Genomic DNA, 21,181 nt, shown 5'->3' on the forward strand with positions numbered 1-21,181 from the left:
GACTGAATGACTCACTCAACTCTTCCCGCTCTTTTGCGTGAACTAAACTCCACCCACCTCCCAGCACGTTTCGTGTTCCAAGCAGGGAGCCACCAAGGGGTGCTATGCTACACTCCAAGCAGGGAGCCGCCGAAGGTGCTTTGCTACACTACTTTGTGGTGTGGGGTGCAGGTGTTGGAGTGTGGTCAGGTGTCTCCACCTTACCTGGATGGTGGGGTACCACACCTCAGGAGGAGGTACAGTACCTCTGTGGCGATGGAACCCTCAGGGGCGCCACAAGTACATCTAGCGCGATCAGCGGCACTCACGGGGAGAGCGCCGCTAATCGCGGCCGGGTGTCAGGTGATTATCACAGCTGACACACGGCACTAGGTGTCAGGGGCGGTCACGGACCGCAACCGACACATTAACCCCTGGCACACTGTGATCAAACATGATCGCAGTGTACCGGCGGCATAGGAGAGAAGCGCGCAGGGAGGGGGCTCCCTCCATGCTTCCCTGAGACCCCCGGAGCAGCGCGATGTGCTGCGCTGCTCTGGGGGCCTCCTTCCCTGCAGGTCCCCAGATCCAATACGGTGGGGGGGACCTTCGGGGGCCTGCAGGGAGCTGGCTTCCTCACTGCCTGCAGAGCGCAGGCACAAGGAAGCCTGTGCAGCGCCTGTGTCAGATCGCTGATCTGTCACAGCGATCTGTGATGTGACAGATCAGAGATATGTCACATGACAGTGATGTCCCCCCTGGGACAATGTAATAAAGTTCAAAAAGAAAAAAAAGTGTAAAAATAATTTATAAAAAATCGTTAAATAAATTTAACAAAAAATTCCCTAATAAATTCATTTTTTGGAAATAAAAAAAACAATAAAAGTGCACATATTTGGTATCGCCGCGTCCGTACCGACCTGCCCTATAAAACTGTCCCACTAGTTAACCCCTTTATTGAACCCCCTTAAAAAATAAAAATAAAAAAAGAAGCAAAAAATAATGCTTTATCATCATACCGCCTAACAAAAAGTGCAATAACGCGCGATCAAAAAGACAGATATAAATAACCATGGTACTGTTGAAAACGTCATCTTGTCCCGCAAAAAACACGCTGCCACACAGCGTTATTAGCGAAAACATAAAAAAATTATAGTTTGCAGAATAAAGCGATGCAAAAATAATTTTTTTTTTAAAATTAAATTGTTTTCATTGTGTAAAAGCGCCAAAACATTAAAAAACAACATAAATGAGGTATCGCTGTAACTGTACTGACCCGAAGAATAAAACCGCTTTATCAATTTTACTGCACGCGGAACGGTGTAAACGCACCGCCCAAAAGAAATTCATGAAATGCTGGTTTTTGTTCATTCTGCGTCCCAAAAATCGGAATAAAAAGCGATCAAAAAATGTCACATGCCCGAAAATGGTACCAATGTCAACTCGTCCCACAAAAAATAAGACCTCACCTGACTCAGTGGGTCAAAATATGGAAAAATTATAGCTCTCAATATGTGGTGATGCATAAACTATTTTTACAATAAAAAGCGTCTTTTAGCGTGCGACAGCTGCCAAATATAAAAACCGCCATAAATAGTAAATCAAACCCCCCGTTATCACCCCCTTAGTTAGGGAAAAATAATAAAATAAAATAAAATGTATTTATTTCCATTTTCCCATTAGGGCTAGGGTTAGGGTTAGAGCTAGGGCTAGGGGTGTGTTGGGGTTAGGGTTGGAGTTAGAATTGGGGGGTTTCCACTGGTTTGGCACATCAGGGGCTTTCCAAACGCGACATGGCGTCCGATCTCAATTCCAGCCAATTTTGCAGTGAAAAAGTCAAACGGCGCTCCTTCCCTTCTGAGCTCTGCCATGCGTCCAAACAGTGGTTCCCCCACATATCAGGTATCAATGTACTCAGGACAAATTGCACAATAACTTTTCCAGTCCAATTTCTCCTGTTACCCTTGGTGAAATAAAAAAATTGAACCTGAAGTAATTTTTTTTGAACATTCAAAAAATTCATGTGAAGCACCTGAAGGGTTAATAAACGTCTTGAATCTGGTTTTGAGCACCTTAAGGGGTTCAGTTTTTAGAATGGTGTCACTTTTGGGTATTTTCTATCATATAGACCCTTCAAAGTGGCTTCAAATGTGATGTGGTCCGTAAAAATAAAATGGTGTTGTAAATATGAGAAATCGCTGGTCAACTTTTAACCCTTATAACTTGCTAACAAAAAAAATTTTGGTTTCCAAATTGTGCTGATGTAAAGTAAACATGTGGGAAATGTTACTTATTAAGTTTTTTGAGTGCCATATCTCTGTGAGCATAAAATTCAAAGTTGGAAAATTGCAAAATTTTCAAAATTTTCGCCACATTTCCATTTTTTTCACAAATAAACGCAAGTTATATGAATGAAATTTTACCACTAACATGAAGTACAATATGTCACGAGGAAACAATGTCAGAATCACCAGGATCCATAGAAGCGTTCCAGAGTTATTACCTCATAAAGGGACAGTGGTCAGAATTGTAAAAATTGGCCTGGTCATTAACATGCAAACCACCCTTGAGAGTAAAGGGGTTAAGGCATTATTTGAGCGATTTTCTACACCAGGCAGCAAGCGAATCCAACGAATTTGGAAAGAAAAAATGAGCCACCGCTAGCTAGCATATTTAAAGATTCTCTTTACTGTGGACTTAGCCCGCTAGGTTCTCATTTAGATAATGAGATTAGAGAAAAAATATGGTCGAACAGTTATATTGATATCTGGTCTTTAACATCGGTGGACCAGCATACGGTTGACAAGGAGAGGAGAATGAAGAGATGTACCGTTTGACAGGAGCAGGCAAAGGGTTGCAAAAACCATGAGCAATTGGTTACAAGCTTTTTCTGTTTTCGGCTGTGTTATGGGCCAGAAGCACCCAGAACGGTGTTCTGATTTGTTCATTTATCAGGTCTGGTGGCGGTACGACGAGGAGTTCCGGAGGCGGCTGGCCCTACAGACTGAAATAGGTTGGGGGGGTAAAAGCTACTGATGTTTCGATCAGGTTAATGTTGTCTCAAAAACAGCCCTGCTTTCCAACTCCGGCCACTAGTCACCCCGCAGCAGCAGCAAGTCACAACTCAGTGGCCGTCCGGAGACCTGGTGCCTGCTGGTTATTCAATGAGGGACACTGCTGTTTATTTGGGTTTTGTAAGTATAAACACAAATGTTCTACCTGCGGTGGAGCTCACCCCCTGCCCCCCGCCCCTCAGGAAAATTATCAGTCAAGTCTTCTGTCATAGGGTCCTTCTCCGATACCACACAATCAACAGAGCGAGGGTGTCACGTCGCCGTCAGACACAGGGACTGCTGTTCCTGCCTCGGCCACTGGGAAGCGCCGGACTGTCACATCGCCATCAGAAACAGGGACAGCTGTTCCTACTTCGGCCACTGGGAGGCACCGGACTGTCATGTTGCTGTCAGACTCGAGGACTGCTGTTCCGGTCTCGGCCACTGGGAGGCGCTGGACTGTCACGTCGCTGTCAGACTCGGGGACGGCTGTTCCTGCCTCGACCACTAGGAGGTGCCGTGGTTCGCCCGTAGGTGGTGGTGACAGAGAATGGGCTCCTGCGCAGGCATCTGGTGGGCGCAGGCTCCGCTCCTCTGTCAGTCATGAAGGGGTTGGTACATCACCATCTGGCCTGGTCCTGGGGGCGGTCCAAATGACGTCATCAGACTGTGAGCCTGTGAGGGATAGCCTGATCCTTCAAATATCTTGGGGCCTGTCTTGCAGGCCGCCAGATATAGTCTTGGTTTCCCCAGTGTGCTACTGTGTTATTTGCTATTGCTGACTCTGACCTTAGCCTGGATTTTGACACTGATACTGCCTGCTGATTTTGTACCTCTGTTGCCCTCCTGGTTTAAGACTCTGACCTTGGCCTGGATTTTGACTCTGCTACTGTCTGCCGATTTTGTACCTCTGCCGCCCGGCCTGGTTTAGACCTGGACTCCTGATTACTTCGGTTCCATTAATTTATCCCTTTCTGGCGACCGTCCTGCTCTGGTCCACTGCTCTTATATAGACAGCTACCTCCTGGGCTCTGCTGTAAATCCAGATCCCTGTATAGGGGTAAAGGGTCTCGAGGTTGCTTGGGGTGCTGTCTCAATTGCAGTCCAGACTCGCACCAGACGGTCGTCACAGAGGGAAGTGTGAACAATCCCAAGACCTTTATTATAGGCAAAACTAAAAGGTCCATAAATAATCCACCTCACTGAAGATACAACAGTCCAGAACGCGAATGCAGTTCAGTAACAGGGTGAATGTCCAAGGAGATGAGAGTCCAATAATCCAGCAGACAGAGGATAAAATGGGTCCATATGCTTCCCCTTCTCTCTGACGTGCTGACTTCACATGATTATCACCACACAGGGTCTGACTTGTGCAGCTCCTATCCTCCCCAGCCCCCTTCTTATGTCCAGGGGTAGTCAGACAGGTTGGGGTGGTTTTCAGGCCTCCCAGTCCTGACAAAGGTGCCTTGAGGATTAAGGCACTGCAGGGGGTTCATCAAGAGGCATAGATACAGTCAGACCGCAGACAGTAAATGAGCTAATTCAATTATCAGACTTTTGGAAGGTAATTGACACTCTAGACGATATGGGGAATACACGGAATGATACAGGGCAACAGGAGAACACTATGGAAATCTGTAAAATATAAATAGACACAAAATGATACCCACATAACATATCATACCATCATAATCTCTTCCCCCTCATAATAAGTGAGCATGCCATGAGGTCTACACAGACCTCTGGCCTGCTCACTTTAGTCCACATTTCTTAATCATTTATAGTTCCTTGTACAGTGGCAGGGGTAGGTTGGCCTGGGGAGCCTATGGTTCTTCTTGTCGAGAGAGTCCATTGGCATTCTGGTGTTGGCTTTCGTGCTTGTATTGGATGGTGAAGCTGTAGGGTTGTAAGGACAAGCACCACCGCAGCAATCTTCCATTGTCCCCCAATACACGGTACAGCCATGTGAGGGGGTTGTGGTCTGTAACAATTGTAAAGAGTCTGCCATACAAGTATGGCTGCAATCTTTTTAGCGCCCATGCGATGGCAAGGCACTCCTTTTCAATAGTGGCATAGGCAACTTCCCGGTCCAGTAGATTCAGACTGGCAAAAGCAACAGGATGTTCTTCTCCAGCGGCATTCACTTGGCTAAGTACTGCCCCAATCTCAAAGGTGGATGCATCTGTCTGCACGAGGAACCTGCGCATATAATCAGGGGCAGCCAAGATAGGAGCAGTGATGAGGGCGGTCTTTAACTCTGAAAAGGCATCCTTGCATGCAGTCGTCCACGTCACATTCCTAGGCATGTTCTTGCGGTTAGGGGCTTGGCCAAGGTGCTGAAATTAGAAACAAATTTTCGATAGTAACCAGCAGTTCCTAAAAATGCAAGTACCTCCATTTTAGTCTGGGGTCTACACCAGTTGCTAATTGCTTCCACCTTGGCAGGCTCAGGCCTTAGGGTCCTACCCCCTACTCTATGCCTGAGGTACTGTACCTCAGCCATCCCTATTTGGCATTTATCAGGGCAAGTGGTCAGCCCTGCAGTAAGTATACAGTCTAGCACTATGCCCAAGTGTTTAAGATGTTCCTCCCAGGTTGTGCTAAAAATGGCAATGTCATCCAAGTAAGCACAGGCAAAGTCCTGACATTGTTCTAACAGTCGATCTACCAGTCTCTGGAAAGTAGCAGGGGCAGTTTTCATCCCAAAGGGCATTCCCAGGAACTCAAAAAGCCCAAATGGAGTAATGAAGGCCGAGCTCTCCCGAGCGTCCTCCGTTAGGGGTATCTGCTAGTACCCTTTGCTCAAGTCTAACGTGGTCACAAATTGGGCACTGGCCAGATGATCCAATAGATCAGGGTCGGACTGGCCCACTGGGATACCGGTGAAATGCCCGGTAGGCTCCGGGGTCCCTGGGCCCCAGAGAGGAAGAGGAAGAAAAAAAAATTAAGGACGCGGGCTCTTTAAAACTGAAGGAGGCAGAGGCGCACGGGCGCATGCACACTGTCCCGACCCACCGCTAAGACCAGGGCCGGAGGCAACACCACCACCCGACGAACCAGGTAGGGGTTGGGGGCCCTGGGTGAACGGGAGTGGGACAGACAGCATGGGGTCAGACGTCAGTGAGTTGTGGCCCTCCCTCGGCACCAGTGCTGGCATCAGGGCCCCCTCTAATACTCACCTCTCCTCGTTCCGGCAGCCGCAGTGTCTTCTGTGCCCTGTGACTCTGCGATGTCTCAGGGCAGAGGGAGCTATGATGTCATCACTGCATGCTCAGCCTCTCTGTCCTGAGTGTTGCAGAGTCTGGAGAGACACTGAGTGAACAAGACCTGCGGTGGGAACGGGAGAGGTGAGTACTTGATTTTTTTTTTTTTCATGTATGCAGGGGGCCCATAATGTGCTGCATGGAGAAGCAGGGGGGGCATAGTGTGCTGCAGGGGGGCCATAATTTGCATGGAGGAGCAGGTGAGGCCATAATGTGCTGCATGGTCATAGTATGCTGCAGGGGGGGGCAGGGGCTCATAATGTGCTGCCTGGAGGAGCAGAGGAGGCCATAGTATGCTGCATGGAGGAGAAGAGGAGGCCATAATTTGCTGCATGGAGGAGCAGGTGAGGCCATAATGTGCTGCATGGAGGAGCAGGAGGGCCATAGTATGCTGCATGGAGGAGCAGGGGAGGCCATAATGTGCTGCAATGAGGAGCAGCGGGGCCATAATGTGCTGCATGGAGGAGCAGGGGGCCCATAATAAGGTATGAAGGAGCAGGTGCCCCATAATACTGTATGAAGGAGCATTTTATGGGGCCCAAAATACTCTATGGCAGACTATGAGGTGCCCATAATACTGTATGGCGGACTATGTGGTGCCCATAATACTGTACAGCGGACTATGTGGTTGCCCATAATACTGTATGGCGGACTATGTGGTTCTCATAATACTGTATGGCGGTCTATGTGGTTTCCCATAATGCTGTATTGCTGTATGGCGGACTATGTTGGTGCTCATAATACTGTATGGCGGACTATGTGGTTGCCCATAATACTGTATGGCAGACTATGTGGTTGCCCATAATACTGTATGGCGGACTATGTGGTTGCCCATAATACTGTATGATGGACTATGTGGTTGCCCATAATACTGTATGGCGGACTATGTGGTTGCTCATAATATTGTATGGTGGACTATGTGGTTGCCCATAATATTGTATGGTGGACTATGTGGTTGCCCATAATATTGTATGGTGGACTACGTGGTTGCCCATAATATTGTATGGCGTACTATGTGGACCCAATCGGCAGAATGTGGAGCTTTTATCCCCATTAGACTGGAGTGGCATGTCTGACTTGATCACTGATCCATTCATTCCCTCTGTGGCTGCACTTGTTTTTTTATAGAATCCCCAAAGAGAATGAATGGAGCTTCGGTCAGATATCCCACCTGCCGCTCCATTTTAAAATGGGGATAAGTGTCCTATCAACGATAAAACTTCCTCATTGTTCTGATCAGTGCAGTTTCTAATGGTCGGACCTAAGCGATCACCTATCCTGTGGAGCCCATGGATCGGTGATAACTTGTTTTAACCAAAGAACCCCATTAATGTAAGCTACTGTAATTATACATCCCAGTTATGGGGGCGCACAGTAGATGTGCAGGAGCCTCCTGTGTTTTACAGCCGATGCTCCACTATAATGGGGATAACAACTGACAGATATTTGCATATAAGTGTAGGGTGGGCCCCTAGAGTCCATTCCCCTGGTGGGCCCCAGACACCCCAGTCTGACCCTGCAATAGATCATCAATCCTGGGCATGGGGTAAGCATCACTCTTTGTGGCATCATTTAATCGTCTGTAATCAACGCAGAATTGTGCTGTACCATTCTTCTTGGGGACCAGGACGACAGGAGAGGCCCAAGAACTGTGAGATGGCTGAACAACTCCCAGTCATTTCATCTCCTCCAGTTCGTCCTTTTTCATGCCTTGAACAGCCTTTGGAACCCGGTATGCAGCCTGCTGGATGGGGCATTGTCCGGGGGTTTCCACATGGTGGCTGGTGAGAGTAGTCTTCCCCTGTTTTGAGGAGAAAGCAGCAGCCCTCGGCCTTAGTACGGCGACAATATCGTCATTTTGTATATCCTATAAATGGGAGCCCAGGGGCACTTGTTCCAGTGATCCCGCTTGGGCGACCTGGAGAAGATCAGGGAGACACTCGTCGGCGGCGGTATCACTAGGTGGTTGGCACACAGCTAAAACAGGCAGAGATCGGTCGTGGTATTCTTTCAGCATGTTAATGTGGACGGTTTTCTGTCGTCAACCACTAGAGTCCAGGGCAATAACGTAGTTAGTGTCATTAATTTTCTTGACAACCTGATAAGGGCCTTCCCACACTGCTTGAAGATTGTTGGCAGGGGATGCTGTAATCATGAGCACTTGTTGTCCTTCCATAAATTCCCGGGTCCTGGCATTACGGTAATACCAGGTTTTTTGCCTGGACTGGGCCATTCTCTGTGGTTCTTTTGCCAAGGTAGCTAGCTGGGCGAGACGGTCTCTGAACTCTAGAACAAAGGGAACGATGGGCATTCCGGTATATGAGATGTCTCCCTCCAAAAGTTCTTTCAGAAGAGTGAGAGGCCCACGGACTTTCCGCCTATACAGTAGTTTGAAGGGAGAAAACCCTGTGGACTCTTGGGGAACCTCCCGATAGGCGAAGAGGAGATGTGGCAAGTATTTTTCCCAGATTTTTCAACGTCAGCAAAAGCCCTCAGCATATTTTTTAGGGTTCCATTAAAGCGTTCACATAGTCCGTTGGTATGCGGGTGGTGTGGGGTGGTGCAAATGGCTCAAACACCACAGGTATGCCATAGGGACTGGACCAAATCTGACGTGAACTGAGTGCCTTGATCCAATAATATTTCACTAGGAAACCCTACCCGGGTAAAGATGGTAACAAGGGCCTCGGCTACCTTTACTGCTGTAATACTGGACAGGGCCACAGCTTCAGGATACGAAGTGGCATAGTCCACCACTGTCAGGATATATTTTTTCCCCGACCGGCTGGGGTGGGCCAGAGGACCTATGATGTCGACAGCTACACATTGAAATGGTTCTTTAATTATGGGCAGGGATTGCAGGGGTACCTTATGTCGAGCTCCTGGATGCCGCATTCGCTGGCACACATCGCAGGTGCGGCAATAATGGGCTGCTGACTGCGAAATGTCAGGCCAGTAAAAACTTTGGGTGAGTCTCTTTTCAGTCCTTTTCCTCCCTTGATGTCCAGCCAAGGGGATGTCATGGGCCAGTTGGAGTAGCTGTGCCCTGTACTTCTGAGGAACAATGAGTTGCCTGGTCGTTGGGTCAGGGTTGCCATTGTCACTGATAGAGATGAGCGACTTTGCCTTTTTTAGGGTCGAGTCGGGTTTCATGAAACCCGACTTTCGCAAAAGTCGGGTCGAACGAAATCGGCCGACTATAGAGAAAAGTCGGAGGCCGACTGAAACATGAAACCCAATGCAAATCAATGGGGAAGCAAAGTCGGCAGGGAGTGGAGGACAGTAAACACACCTACAGTGCCCATTTCAGTGCCAAAACATCAATTCTTATTACTGAAGTTTGGCAACCTTAATTTACTTCATAATAATAGTTACGCATTGAAAACTGGGAGTTATTTGGATAAAGTTGTGGGGGGGTAGGGCTGGCTCCTGGTTTTCGTGTGCCCTGGGCCAAAGAGTGTCAGTGCGCCCCTTTACACATACCACAACTCATGATGCTCCGATACGGCACAGAAATATAGGTATAGTACATTGACAAATGCTTCACTGCTTACATGACATGACTGATATCTATTGTAAATTGTACAATAGCTCAAAAAAAGGACAGTATATTACTCCATACAGTATGGCCACCACATTGTGCGCCATACAGAATAATGAGCCCCATATATTTCTCCATACAGAATAATTGGTCACATATAATGTTCAATACAGTATATGATAAGCTCCACATAATGCTACAGTATATGATGGTCCCCATGGACCATGGCTCCAGTGTGTTATGGGCTCAAATAATGCTCCATATATAATGGGCTCCATTTCTAATGGTCCAGTGTATAATGGGCCCTGTAAATGCTGCTCCAGTGTCTGATGTCCCCCATTTGGAATGCTCCAGTATATGATGGGCCTCATGGATGATGCTCCAGTGTCTTACGGGCCCTACTAATGCTCCATATATATTGGGCCCCATTTCTAATACTCCAGTGTATAATGTGCCCCATAGATGCTGCTCCAGTGTCTGATCTGCCCCATTTAGAATGTTCCAATATATGATGGGCCTCATGAATGATTCTCCAGTGTATGATGGGCCCTAATAATCCTCCATATATAATGGGCTCCATTTCTAATGCTCCAGTGTATAAAGGGTCCCGTAAATGCTGCTCCAGTGTCTGATGTCCCCCATTTGGAATGCTCCAGTATATGATGGGCCCCATTTTTAATGAACCCAGGCATGGTATATGAAAAGAGCTCCATGGAATAATATGAAGTGTGTGCTGCCGAATCCTTCACTTTTGGTGTGGGGGAAGGACACAAGGAAAGGGGTTGCTCCTGACCAGAAGCCTGCACTGACGACTCAGTGCTTGCATTTTTTGAAACTTCAGAAGGGGAGGCGATAGAGCTGGAGGCTGTTTCAGCAATGTAAGCCAAAAACAGTTCCGGCTTTAAAAGCAGTCTACCTTAGCTGCTATTGTGTTTTTGGCACTACCAGCAGATGCACTACCACCACCATCAGTATCAGGTGGCCCCCCACGCCCACGTCCGCGTCCTCTTCCACCATACTTCCTCATGTTTTGGAAAATGGACCCAAAATACCAGCAGATATATGGTACTGTATCAGAAGCGTACAGCTCTATACAGTCTAGGGATAACAGTAAATCTCCGTATATATTTCATGAGTCATACACAGACGCTCACAGGCTCAGTATGGATTACACAAAAAAATAAAAAGTTGAAAAAAGGTACAGTATCACCAGATACACGGTAGTATAGTGTAAACATTAGGAATCTCCGTATATATTTCAGGAGGCAGACACAAACGCTCTCAGGCCCAGTATGGATTACACAAGAATATGAAAAGCTGTAAATGGGTAATGTAACACAAGCGTACAGCTGTATACAGTGTTGGGGTAATCTTAAATCTCCAAATATATTTCCGGAGAAACAGAGAGACGTTCACAGGCTCATTATGGATTACACCAGAATCTAAATAGCAAAAAAGGTTACTGTATCAGAAGCGTACAGCTGCATACAGTATTGGCAAAATTTGAAATCTCGGTATATATTTCCGGAGTCACCCTCAGACGCTCACTCAGTCTGAGTTTGACTATAATAAAAAATGTTGTAAAAAAGGTACTGGATAACAAGATAGCAAGTATATATATTATAGGGTACAATTGAAATCTCCGTATACATAGTCCCGTAGTCACTCTCAGACGCTTACTCAGTATGGATTTGACCGTAATACTAAATGTCGAACAAAGATACTGTATAACAAGATACAAGCTGTATCGAGTATAGGGTAAAAATTGGTATCTCCGATTCACCGTATATATAGAAGGCGTAAACCACACACGCTCACTCACCATGGATGATACCGTAATACAAAATTTTGAACAAAGGTACTGTATCAGCACATACTAGGTGTATCCAGTCTAGGGGTAATTGTAAATTTCCGTCTATACTTCCGGAGTCAGACACAGACACTCACAGGCTCAGTATGTATTACACCAGAATTTAAAAAGTAGAAAAAGGGAAAGGTATTTGAAGCGTACAACAGTATACACTGTTATGGTACTTTTAAATCTTCGTATATATTTCAAACTCAGTAAGCCAGTCCAGATTCTCCACTACTGGAAACTACATGGATACAAGTACAGACGTAAAGTCGAGTGTTAGCAGAAATTTGGGAATTACTCTTCGCGGGAAAACTTCCTGGTAGATGTTGCAGAGGTGATGTAGACCCTCAATTACTGTGTCTGTGGAAACAGGGAAAACGGTTCTTTGTGAAGAAAGGATTGCGTTATCGCAGTAGCGTGGATCACATCACTGTTACTCCTGTCCATCAAATTGTAATCACAGGGAGAGATGTAGATATGGTCCTCACTGCCTATCATGATGTGTATGGTCATTTTGGAGTGCAAAAGACAGAAACCACAGGACATAGGCAATTCTATTGGATTGGCATGAGAGGAGACATTGAAAAATGGTGGCAGGAATGTCACACGTCTGTGACTATCACAACTGTGAAAGATGATCATAAAGCACCACTGCATCCGCTTGTAAGTTGACGTCCATTAAAAATGGTAGCCATTGATCATCTGAAGGTAGAGGCCAGCAGGACAGGCCATAGCTACATCTTAACCATCATCGATCAATACACCAAATTTCTAGTTGCCGTCCCTGTGAAGGATTTAACTGCCCAGACTACACAGCGGCGGAGCAGGGAGAGGTAAGTATTGCAACTTGCAAGTGCTGTGTCCCTGACCAAGCAGGGGGGGCGAACTCATGGGCGATGGTACTGTCACAGGGCCCCTCATAGTACGCTGGTGTGTCTGACGGTGAGTGGGCCCCCCACCATCAGAGACACTGTATTGTACTATGAGGGGCCCTGTGCCAGTGCCGTCGGCCATCAGTGGGCCCATCCACCTGTTCAGAGCAACGGCACTTGCCCGGGTGCGCCAGGTGTTGACCCCAGCCCTTGGGGGGGTGGGCAGCCCAGTTAGGGAGGTTTAAAAAATGGCATATGTTGATGTGTAGGCTGGACATTCAGCAGCTGCAAATGGCAGAATTGGGCAAGTCCGAGGAAGAGGAGGACAAAAGCGAGGCAGTTTTCTGGCAACCTGTGTGTCATCAGGGGAAGGTGGGACAAAATACTTTGAACATGGTTCATTTTAATGAAGGTTAGATCATCAACATTTTGGGTCGACAGACGCGTCCTTTTTTCTGTCAGGATTGATCCAGCAGCACTGAAGACTCTTTCAGAAAACACACTAGCAGCAGGGCAAGCGAGCTCCTGTAAGGCATATTGTGCCAATTCAGGCCAGGTGTCCAGTTTAGAGGCCCAATAGTCAAAGGGGAATGACCTGTGAGGGAGAACATCCATATGGGAGGAGAAGTAGTTTGTAACCATAGTTGACAACTGCTGTCTCCTGTCACTTTGAATCGATGCAGTATTAGCAGTCGTGTGAGCGGTACTTGAGAAATCAGTCCACAACATGGTCATGAAACTCCTGTCACCAACGCCACTTCTGCTGTGTGCACCACAAACTCCTCTTCCATTGTGCCCACTACGGCTCGTGGGAGAACCAGCACCACTGCTGTGTGCTGGGAAAGCCTCAAACAAACGGTTTACAAGAGTTGCTTGTTTGTTTGCCAATATTATCTCTAGGTTCTCCTGTGGCATGATGTTGTGCAATTTGCCTTTGTAGCGTGGATCGAGGATGCTGGCCAGCCAGTAGTTATCATCCTTCATCACTCTGGCAATGTGGGGGTCCCTTTTTAGGATCCGCAAGGCATAATCGCACATGTGGGCCAATGTTCCAGGTGTCAATAATGCACTGCCACTGCTGGGTGAAGGAGCACTTTCTGGCAAATCCACATCCCTACAGTCACGCACAAACACTGTACCTGACCTTGGAACGCCAACATTTTCTCTTGCCCCCTGAAAAGCATCCTCCTGCCCAAAATAATCATCCCCCTCATCCTCCCCCTCCTCCTCTTCCTTCCGCTTCTTCCTCCACCTCATCCAGGACAGTTCCCTGACCAGATAATGGCTGACTGTCAGCAAGGCTTCTCTCCTGCTCTTGTTCCTACTCCTCTGCTGCAGACGCCAGATCCTTAATGTGCGTCAAACTTTGCATGAGCAGCCGCATAAGTGGGATGCTCATGCTTATGATGGCATCGTCTGCGCTTACCAGCCGTGTGCATTCCTCAAAACACTGCACACCCAACAATTCCATGTCTTCCCTCAAACTGCCTGCCCGTGTGTCCTCCCACAAATGCATTACAGCCTGCCTCTGTTCGCACAGCCTCTCAACCATGTGCAGGGTGGAGTTCCACCTTGTTGCAATGTCTATGAGTAGGCGGTGCTTGGGGAGGTCGAGCAATCGCTGCAACTTCTGCATACGACTGGAGTGTACGGGCGAGCGACGGATGTGCGACCACAGTCTTTGCACCTTATGGAGCAGGGATGTTAACTCTGGATAATTATTAAGGAAGCACTGCATCACCAGGTTCAAAATGTGAGCCAGGCAAGGTATGTGTGTGAGTTTTGCAAGGGCTATGGCTGCCACAAAATTACAGCCTTTATCACTGACTACCTTGCCTGGCTCAAGATGTAGACTGCCCAGCCATGACAGTTTGTCGCTGCAAGTATTCGGCCAGTACCTCCGCGGTGTGTCTGTTGTCGCCCAAAGACATCATCTTTAACACAGCCTGCTGACGCTTACCACTGTTCGATAGTGGGACACCTCGTGTGCAACACTACCAGCTGCGGATGGAGTGCTCGTGCGACTGCGCTCTGTGGACGAGCTTTCGCTTATGGAGGAGGAGGGACGAAAGCCTACAGCCAACTGTTTCCTATATCGTGGGCTAGGCAGCACTGTTCCACCACCGCTGTCCCCTGTGGAGCTGCATCCACCACATTAACCCAGTGCGCAGTGATGGACACGTAATGGCCCTTGCCATGCCTACTGGACCATGCACCTGTTGTGAGGTGCACCTTTCCACTCACTGATTGCTTGAGTGCATGGACAATGCGGTCTTTCACATGCAGGTGGAGGGCTGGGATGGCTTTTCGAGAAAAGAAATGCTGACTGGGTAGGTCATAACGTGGGACTGCGTAGGCCATGAGCTCGCGGAAAGTTTTGCTTTCAACCAAATGGTAGGGCATCATCTCTAATGAGATTAGTTTGGCAATGTAGTCATTCAAACACAGTTTATGCGGATGAGAGGATGAGTACTGTCTTGTCCTACTCACAGTGTCTGGTAGGATGAGCTGGACTGAAGAGCTGCATATGGGGGAAGTAGCGGTGGACTGGATGGAGTGAGAGGGGGTTGGTGATGGTATTGGTGGTGATGGCCTAGATTCAGTGTTGAGTTGCAAAACCATTGTGATTTCCTGAGTGCTTTGGCCATGCGACGACACCTCAACATTTAGTGCTGGCGGTGTGCTTAACGGTGGCAGTGGTCTTACAGTGGGGGAAGTGATGGAGCGTTGCTGGCTGCCTTCAGTCGGAGCAGGTGCACATGTGCTACCTGAGGTTTTGTAGTCCGTCCACGCTTGCAAGTGCATGTTGATTAAATGTCTAAGCATGCAACTGGTATTCAAATTTCTGAGTTGTTTATCTCGGCTAAAGGTCCTTCCGCACTTCTTACAGGTAACCTTTGCCTCATCAGTAGGATTTTGTACAAAGAAGTGCCACACTGCACTCTTCCTACTAGGGTATACATTTTCTGGCCTTGCACGCTGTGCTAAGTTGACCGTCTGGCCAAGGTGTCCTGCAACTCTTTTAGTTTTTGGTCCACATTTTTGGACAGCTACGGGACTGCCAGATAACCGCTGCTGCGATGTCAATGCCTGCTGCGGATCCTTCTCCTTATCTGAACTATTGACAGCACCACCCTCCTCCCCCAATGGATGCCAATCCGAGTCAAGAACTGGGTCATCCATCACCTCCTCTTCAAAGTCATCTGCACCTTCCTCTTTACCTTCCTCTGTGTCACCATGTGTATAGTATGCGGGAAGGGGCACCTCAGTTTCATCAGGGTCAGATTCTGGCTCAGTAGACTGCGAGGACAATGTAGTGCTCTGGGTCAATGTACAAGCAGAATCATCTAGCAGTGGCTGTGCATCAGTGCACTCCATGTCAGATTCATCTTGGACTGGGGAATTCAGGATTTAACTGGATAACCCAGGCATGGTATGTGAAAAGAGCTCCATAGAGTAATCTGAAGTGTGGGCTGCTGCATCCTAAACTTTTGGTGGAGGTGAAGGACACAAGGAAAGGGGTTTTTCCTGACCAGAACCCTGCACTGATGACTCCGTGCTTGCAGGTTTTGAGCGTTCAGAAGAGGAGGCAATAGAGCTGGTGGCTGCTTCGGCAATGATGATGGGGTGCACCTTACGAAGACTGGAAAGCAGGTATTTGGAAGTCGCCTTGCTACACTTGTAAGGAGAGCTTTAAACTAGAACAACATGGGAAGGGAAGCAAAAGACCAGAAAAAGCCATACACCTGACAAATGCTATTGAGAACTCTGCTATTAGAAGTGGAAAGGAAGAACAAAGACGAAAGAATCTAATTAATAAAAATATTGGAGAAAGAGAAACCAATCACAAACTAAAATGTTTCTATACTAATGCACAAAGCATGGGCAACAAACAAGGAGAATTGGAACTACTAACACAGGAAAAGAAATATGATGTCATTGGAATCACTGAAACTTGGTGGGACAATACACATGATTGGAATAAAAGACTAGAAGGATACAACTTATTTGCAAGAAACAGACTTGATAAACGAGGAGGGGGTGTCGCATTGTATGTTAGAAATGCGTATATCTGCACAGAGATTGAAGCTTCAGAGACTGGGAGTTCTGTGGAAACTGTTTGGGTAAGAATACAAGGACAGAACAATGGAAAGGACACCATTGTAGGCATTTACTACAGGCCGCCTGTGCAAGCTGAAGATATGGATGAACTCTTTATGCATCAAATGGCCAAGTTCTCCAAAAAATATGACATAGTTGTCATGGGAGATTTCAACTATCCAGACATTTGTTGGGAATCTCTCTCAGGCAAAACTAACAGGTCAAGGAAATTCTTAGCCTCTCTTGCTGACAACTTTATCTTCCAAAAGGTAAAGGAGAAAACAAGGGGAACTGCTACCTTGGATCTAATCCTTATAAACAGGGAGGAAATGGTTGAGGAGGTAAAAGTGGCTGGGACCCTAGGAGGTAGCGACCATGCTATTTTAGAATTTTGGATAACTAGAGGCGGAAGACCTGTGAAGACTCAGACGTCAAGGTTAGATTTCAGAAAGGCAGATTTTAAGGGATTCAGAAAGAGAATTGGAGGGATCCAATGGCTGGATATCCTTAAAGACAAAAATGTCCAGGAAGGATGGGAAATCTTGAAAAATGAAATTCTCAAAGCACAGTTGTTAACAATTCCGAAAAGAGGGAAGAATAGGAAGCATTTAAGGAAACCAGGATGGATGAACACAGAACTTAAGCACATGCTAAAAAGGAAGAAAAAAATGTTTATAAAATGGAAAGAGGGAGGCATATCTAAAGAAGAATATAATGCTGTCTGCAGAACCTGCAGGGCACAAATCAGATTAGCTAAAGCTGAAAATGAATTGAGGCTTGCAAGTGATGTCAAAAGCAATAATAAAGGATTTTGGGGATATGTCAAAAGTAAAAGAAAAGTCAAAGATGCTATAGGATTTTTACAGGATGAAAATGATGAAATGGTAAGACAGGATGTTGAGAAGGCTGAACTTTTAAATTCCTATTTTGCATCTGTTTTCTCTCAGAAAGGAAATGTAACATCAACTGTTATTCACTGTCCTATTAAGGGAATAGAAGAATCCAGGATATCTATAAACAGAAAGATAGTGAGGAAACACTTAGCTAACCTAAATGAATTCAAGTCTCCAGGTCCAGATGAATTACACCCCAGAGTACTGAAGGAGATAGCAGAAGAAATTTTTGAACCCCTCTCCATAATCTTTGAAAATTCTTGGAGAACAGGAGATGTGCCAGAAGACTGGAGAAGAGCAAATGTTGTTCCTATCTTCAAAAAGGGGAAGAAGGTGGACCCAGGCAACTATAGGCCGGTGAGTCTGACTTCTATACCAGGAAAGATCTTTGAACAAATTATTAAACAACATGTATGTCAATACCTGGATAAGAATGAAGTGATTAAACAGAGTCAGCATGGGTTTGTAACTAATAAGTCATGTCAGACTAATTTAATTTCCTTCTATGACGGTATTACTGATTGGGTGGATCAAGGAAATGCTGTAGATATAGTATATCTTGACTTCAGCAAAGCATTTGACAAAGTCTCTCATACAATCCTTATTGAAAAAATGACTAAGTATGGAATGGACAAGGCAACTGTTAGGTGGATTCATAACTGGCTTAGTGATCGGACCCAAAGAGTGGTCGTAAATGGCTGCACATCCAGTTGGAAGAATGTCTCAAGTGGGGTACCACAGGGCTCTGTCCTGGGCCCTGTATTGTTCAACATCTTTATCAACGATTTAGATGAAGGAATTGAGGGTAAACTGATTAAATTTGCTGATGACACAAAGCTAGGAGGGATAGCTAATACTAGAGAAGAGAGAGAGAGGATTCAAAAAGATTTAAATAAACTGGAGAAGTGGGCAGCAACTAACAGAATGGTTTTTAACAGGGAGAAATGCAAAGTACTACATCTGGGCAATAAAAATGAAAAAAGCATATATAGAATGGGAGGAATAGGGCTAAGTGACAGCACATGTGAAAAAGACTTGGGTATACTAATAGATCACAGACTGAATATGAGTCAACAGTGTGATGCAGCAGCAAAAAAGGCAAATGCAATTCTAGGATGTATTAACAGAAGCATACAGTCTAGATCACGTGAAGTAATTATTTCCCTCTACTCCTCTTTGGTCAGACCTCATCTGGAATATTGTGTCCAATTTTGGGCACCACATTTTAAAAAAGACATCAACAAACTGGAGCAAGTTCAGAAAAGAGCGACCAGAATGGTGACCGGTCTGCAAACCCTGTCTTATGAGGAAAGGTTGCAGGATTTGGGAATGTTTAGTTTGCAAAAGAGAAGACTGAGAGGAGACTTAATAGCTGTCTACAAATATCTAAAGGGCTGTCACATTGTAGAAGGATCAACTTTATTCTCATTTGCACAAGGAAAGACTAGAAGCAATGGGATGAAGCTGAATGGGAGGAGACACAGATTAGATATTAGAAAAAACTTTTTGACAGTTAGAGTGATCAATGAGTGGAACAGGCTGCCACGAGAAGTGGTGAGTTCTCCTTCAATGGAAGTCTTCAAACAGAGGCTGGACAGACATCTAACTTGGATGATTTAGCGAATCCTGCTTTGAGCAGGGGGTTGGACCAGATGGCCCAGGAGGTCCCTTCCAACTCTACGATTCTATGATTCTATGATTCTAATGTACGCTAAAACCTGTTCCTGATGCTCCGGCTTTAAAAGCGGTTTTCCTACTCCAAGAAAAAGGAAGCTTACAGGCCTTCTTGGGCCAGATGATGACACAGGCTCAACACCTCCTGCCTTAACTGCTATTGTCCTTTTGCCAGCCATTGCACCACCACGATCAGTACCAGCCGCGCCCCCCTGCCCACATCCGCGGCCTCTTCCACCATACTTCTTCATGTTTAGGAAAATGTACCAAAATGACCAGAAGAGAGATGGTACTGTATGAGGAGCGTCCAGCTGTGTAAGGTGTATTAAAAAAATTAAATCTACGTATACATTTTGTTAGTCACAGACGCTCACCCAGTATGTATTTGACCGTAATCCAACAAGCAGATATACGGTACTGTATCAGAAGTGTACAGCTGTATACGTTTTTTGTGTAACTAACAATCTCCGTATATGTATTTACGGAGTGTCACACACAAACGCTGACTCTGTATAGATGTGACTGTAATGCGAACAGCAGATATACAATACTGTTTGAGAATTGGACAGCTCAATACAGTGTATGGAGAAATGGAAATGTCTGTATATGTATTTACGGAGTGTCACACGCTGACTCTGTATAGATGTGACTGTAATACGAACAGCAGATATACAATACTGTTTGAGAATCGGACAGCTCTATACGGTGTCTGTATGGAAAATTGTAAATCTCCGTCTATTTTTATACGGAGTGACACACGCTGTCTCTGTATAGTTTTGACCGTGATCAAATAGCAGATATACGAAACTGTTTGAAAAGCGGACAGCTCTATACGGTGTAGGTCTGGAAAAATGGGAAATCTTGGTTTGTTTTTCCAGAGTCAAACGCAGATAGCTTGTATTTGTCCGTGATACCAGCCGGTACACGGTAGTGTGTGAGGAGCGTACAGCGCTATACGGTGTCTGTATGGAAAATTATAAATCTCCATCCATTTTTATACGGAGTGACACACACTGTCTCTGTATAGTTTTGACCGTGATCAAACAGCAGATATACGAAATTGTTTGAAAAGCAGACAGCTCTATATGGTGTAGGTCTGGAAAAATGGAAAATCTCCTCGGTTTGTTTTTCCAGAGTCACACACAGCTTGTATTTGTCCATGATACCAGCCAGTACACGGTAGTGTGTGAGGAGCGTACACTGCTATACGGTGTGTGAAGAAATGAACGCTCGGTAACTGAGCAGAACAAAATAATAAAAGTTGAAGTGCTTTGAAAAAAGCAGTTTGAACAGCAATGTGCACACAGCAATGCAGCTATCAGGTAGCCTTAAAAGGCAGCCTAATCACCACCAGCGCTGCTGCACACAACAAAAATCCTCTCCTTTCACTGCACACTAACTGTACAGTGAAAAGCGCTATCAGCAGAAGCTATTTTTTTTTCTTCTTCCCTGCCTAACGCTCTCCCTAGTCAGAATCAGCAGCAGCACCTCTCCCTATTCTAAGATCGGCAGAAGTAAGATGGCGGTCGGCGTTCACGGCCTATTATAGCCACTGTGACACCACACAAAGCCAGCCAATCACTTCAATGCCCTTCTCTAAGATGGTGGTGGCCGCTGCCCATGTCATCGCGTTGCCCACAGTGTGCGTCCTCCATCATTGGCTGAGAAAAGGCGCTGGAAGCATTATTTGAAACGCGACTTTGGCGCTCGGATCGGCGACCTCATGGCCGACTTCACGCTATGGTCTGGTTTCGATCGGCGAAACCCGACTTTAGCTGAAGTCGGCGACTTTTGAGTTTGACTGACCCGTTTCGCTCAACTCTAGTCACTGACCTTTGTTACACGATAATACAGTCCGTTTTCTCGAGTGAAGCCATCCCCATTATCTCCCATGTGCCCAATTTCTGCCTTTAGCTTAAGGGCTGCTAAGGTAGTTGCCCTCTATTTCTC

This window comes from Dendrobates tinctorius, unplaced genomic scaffold, assembly GCF_039654945.1.
Source record: "Dendrobates tinctorius isolate UK_male_01 unplaced genomic scaffold, ASM3965494v1 ptg000039l, whole genome shotgun sequence".
NCBI classification, from domain to species: domain Eukaryota; kingdom Metazoa; phylum Chordata; class Amphibia; order Anura; family Dendrobatidae; genus Dendrobates; species Dendrobates tinctorius.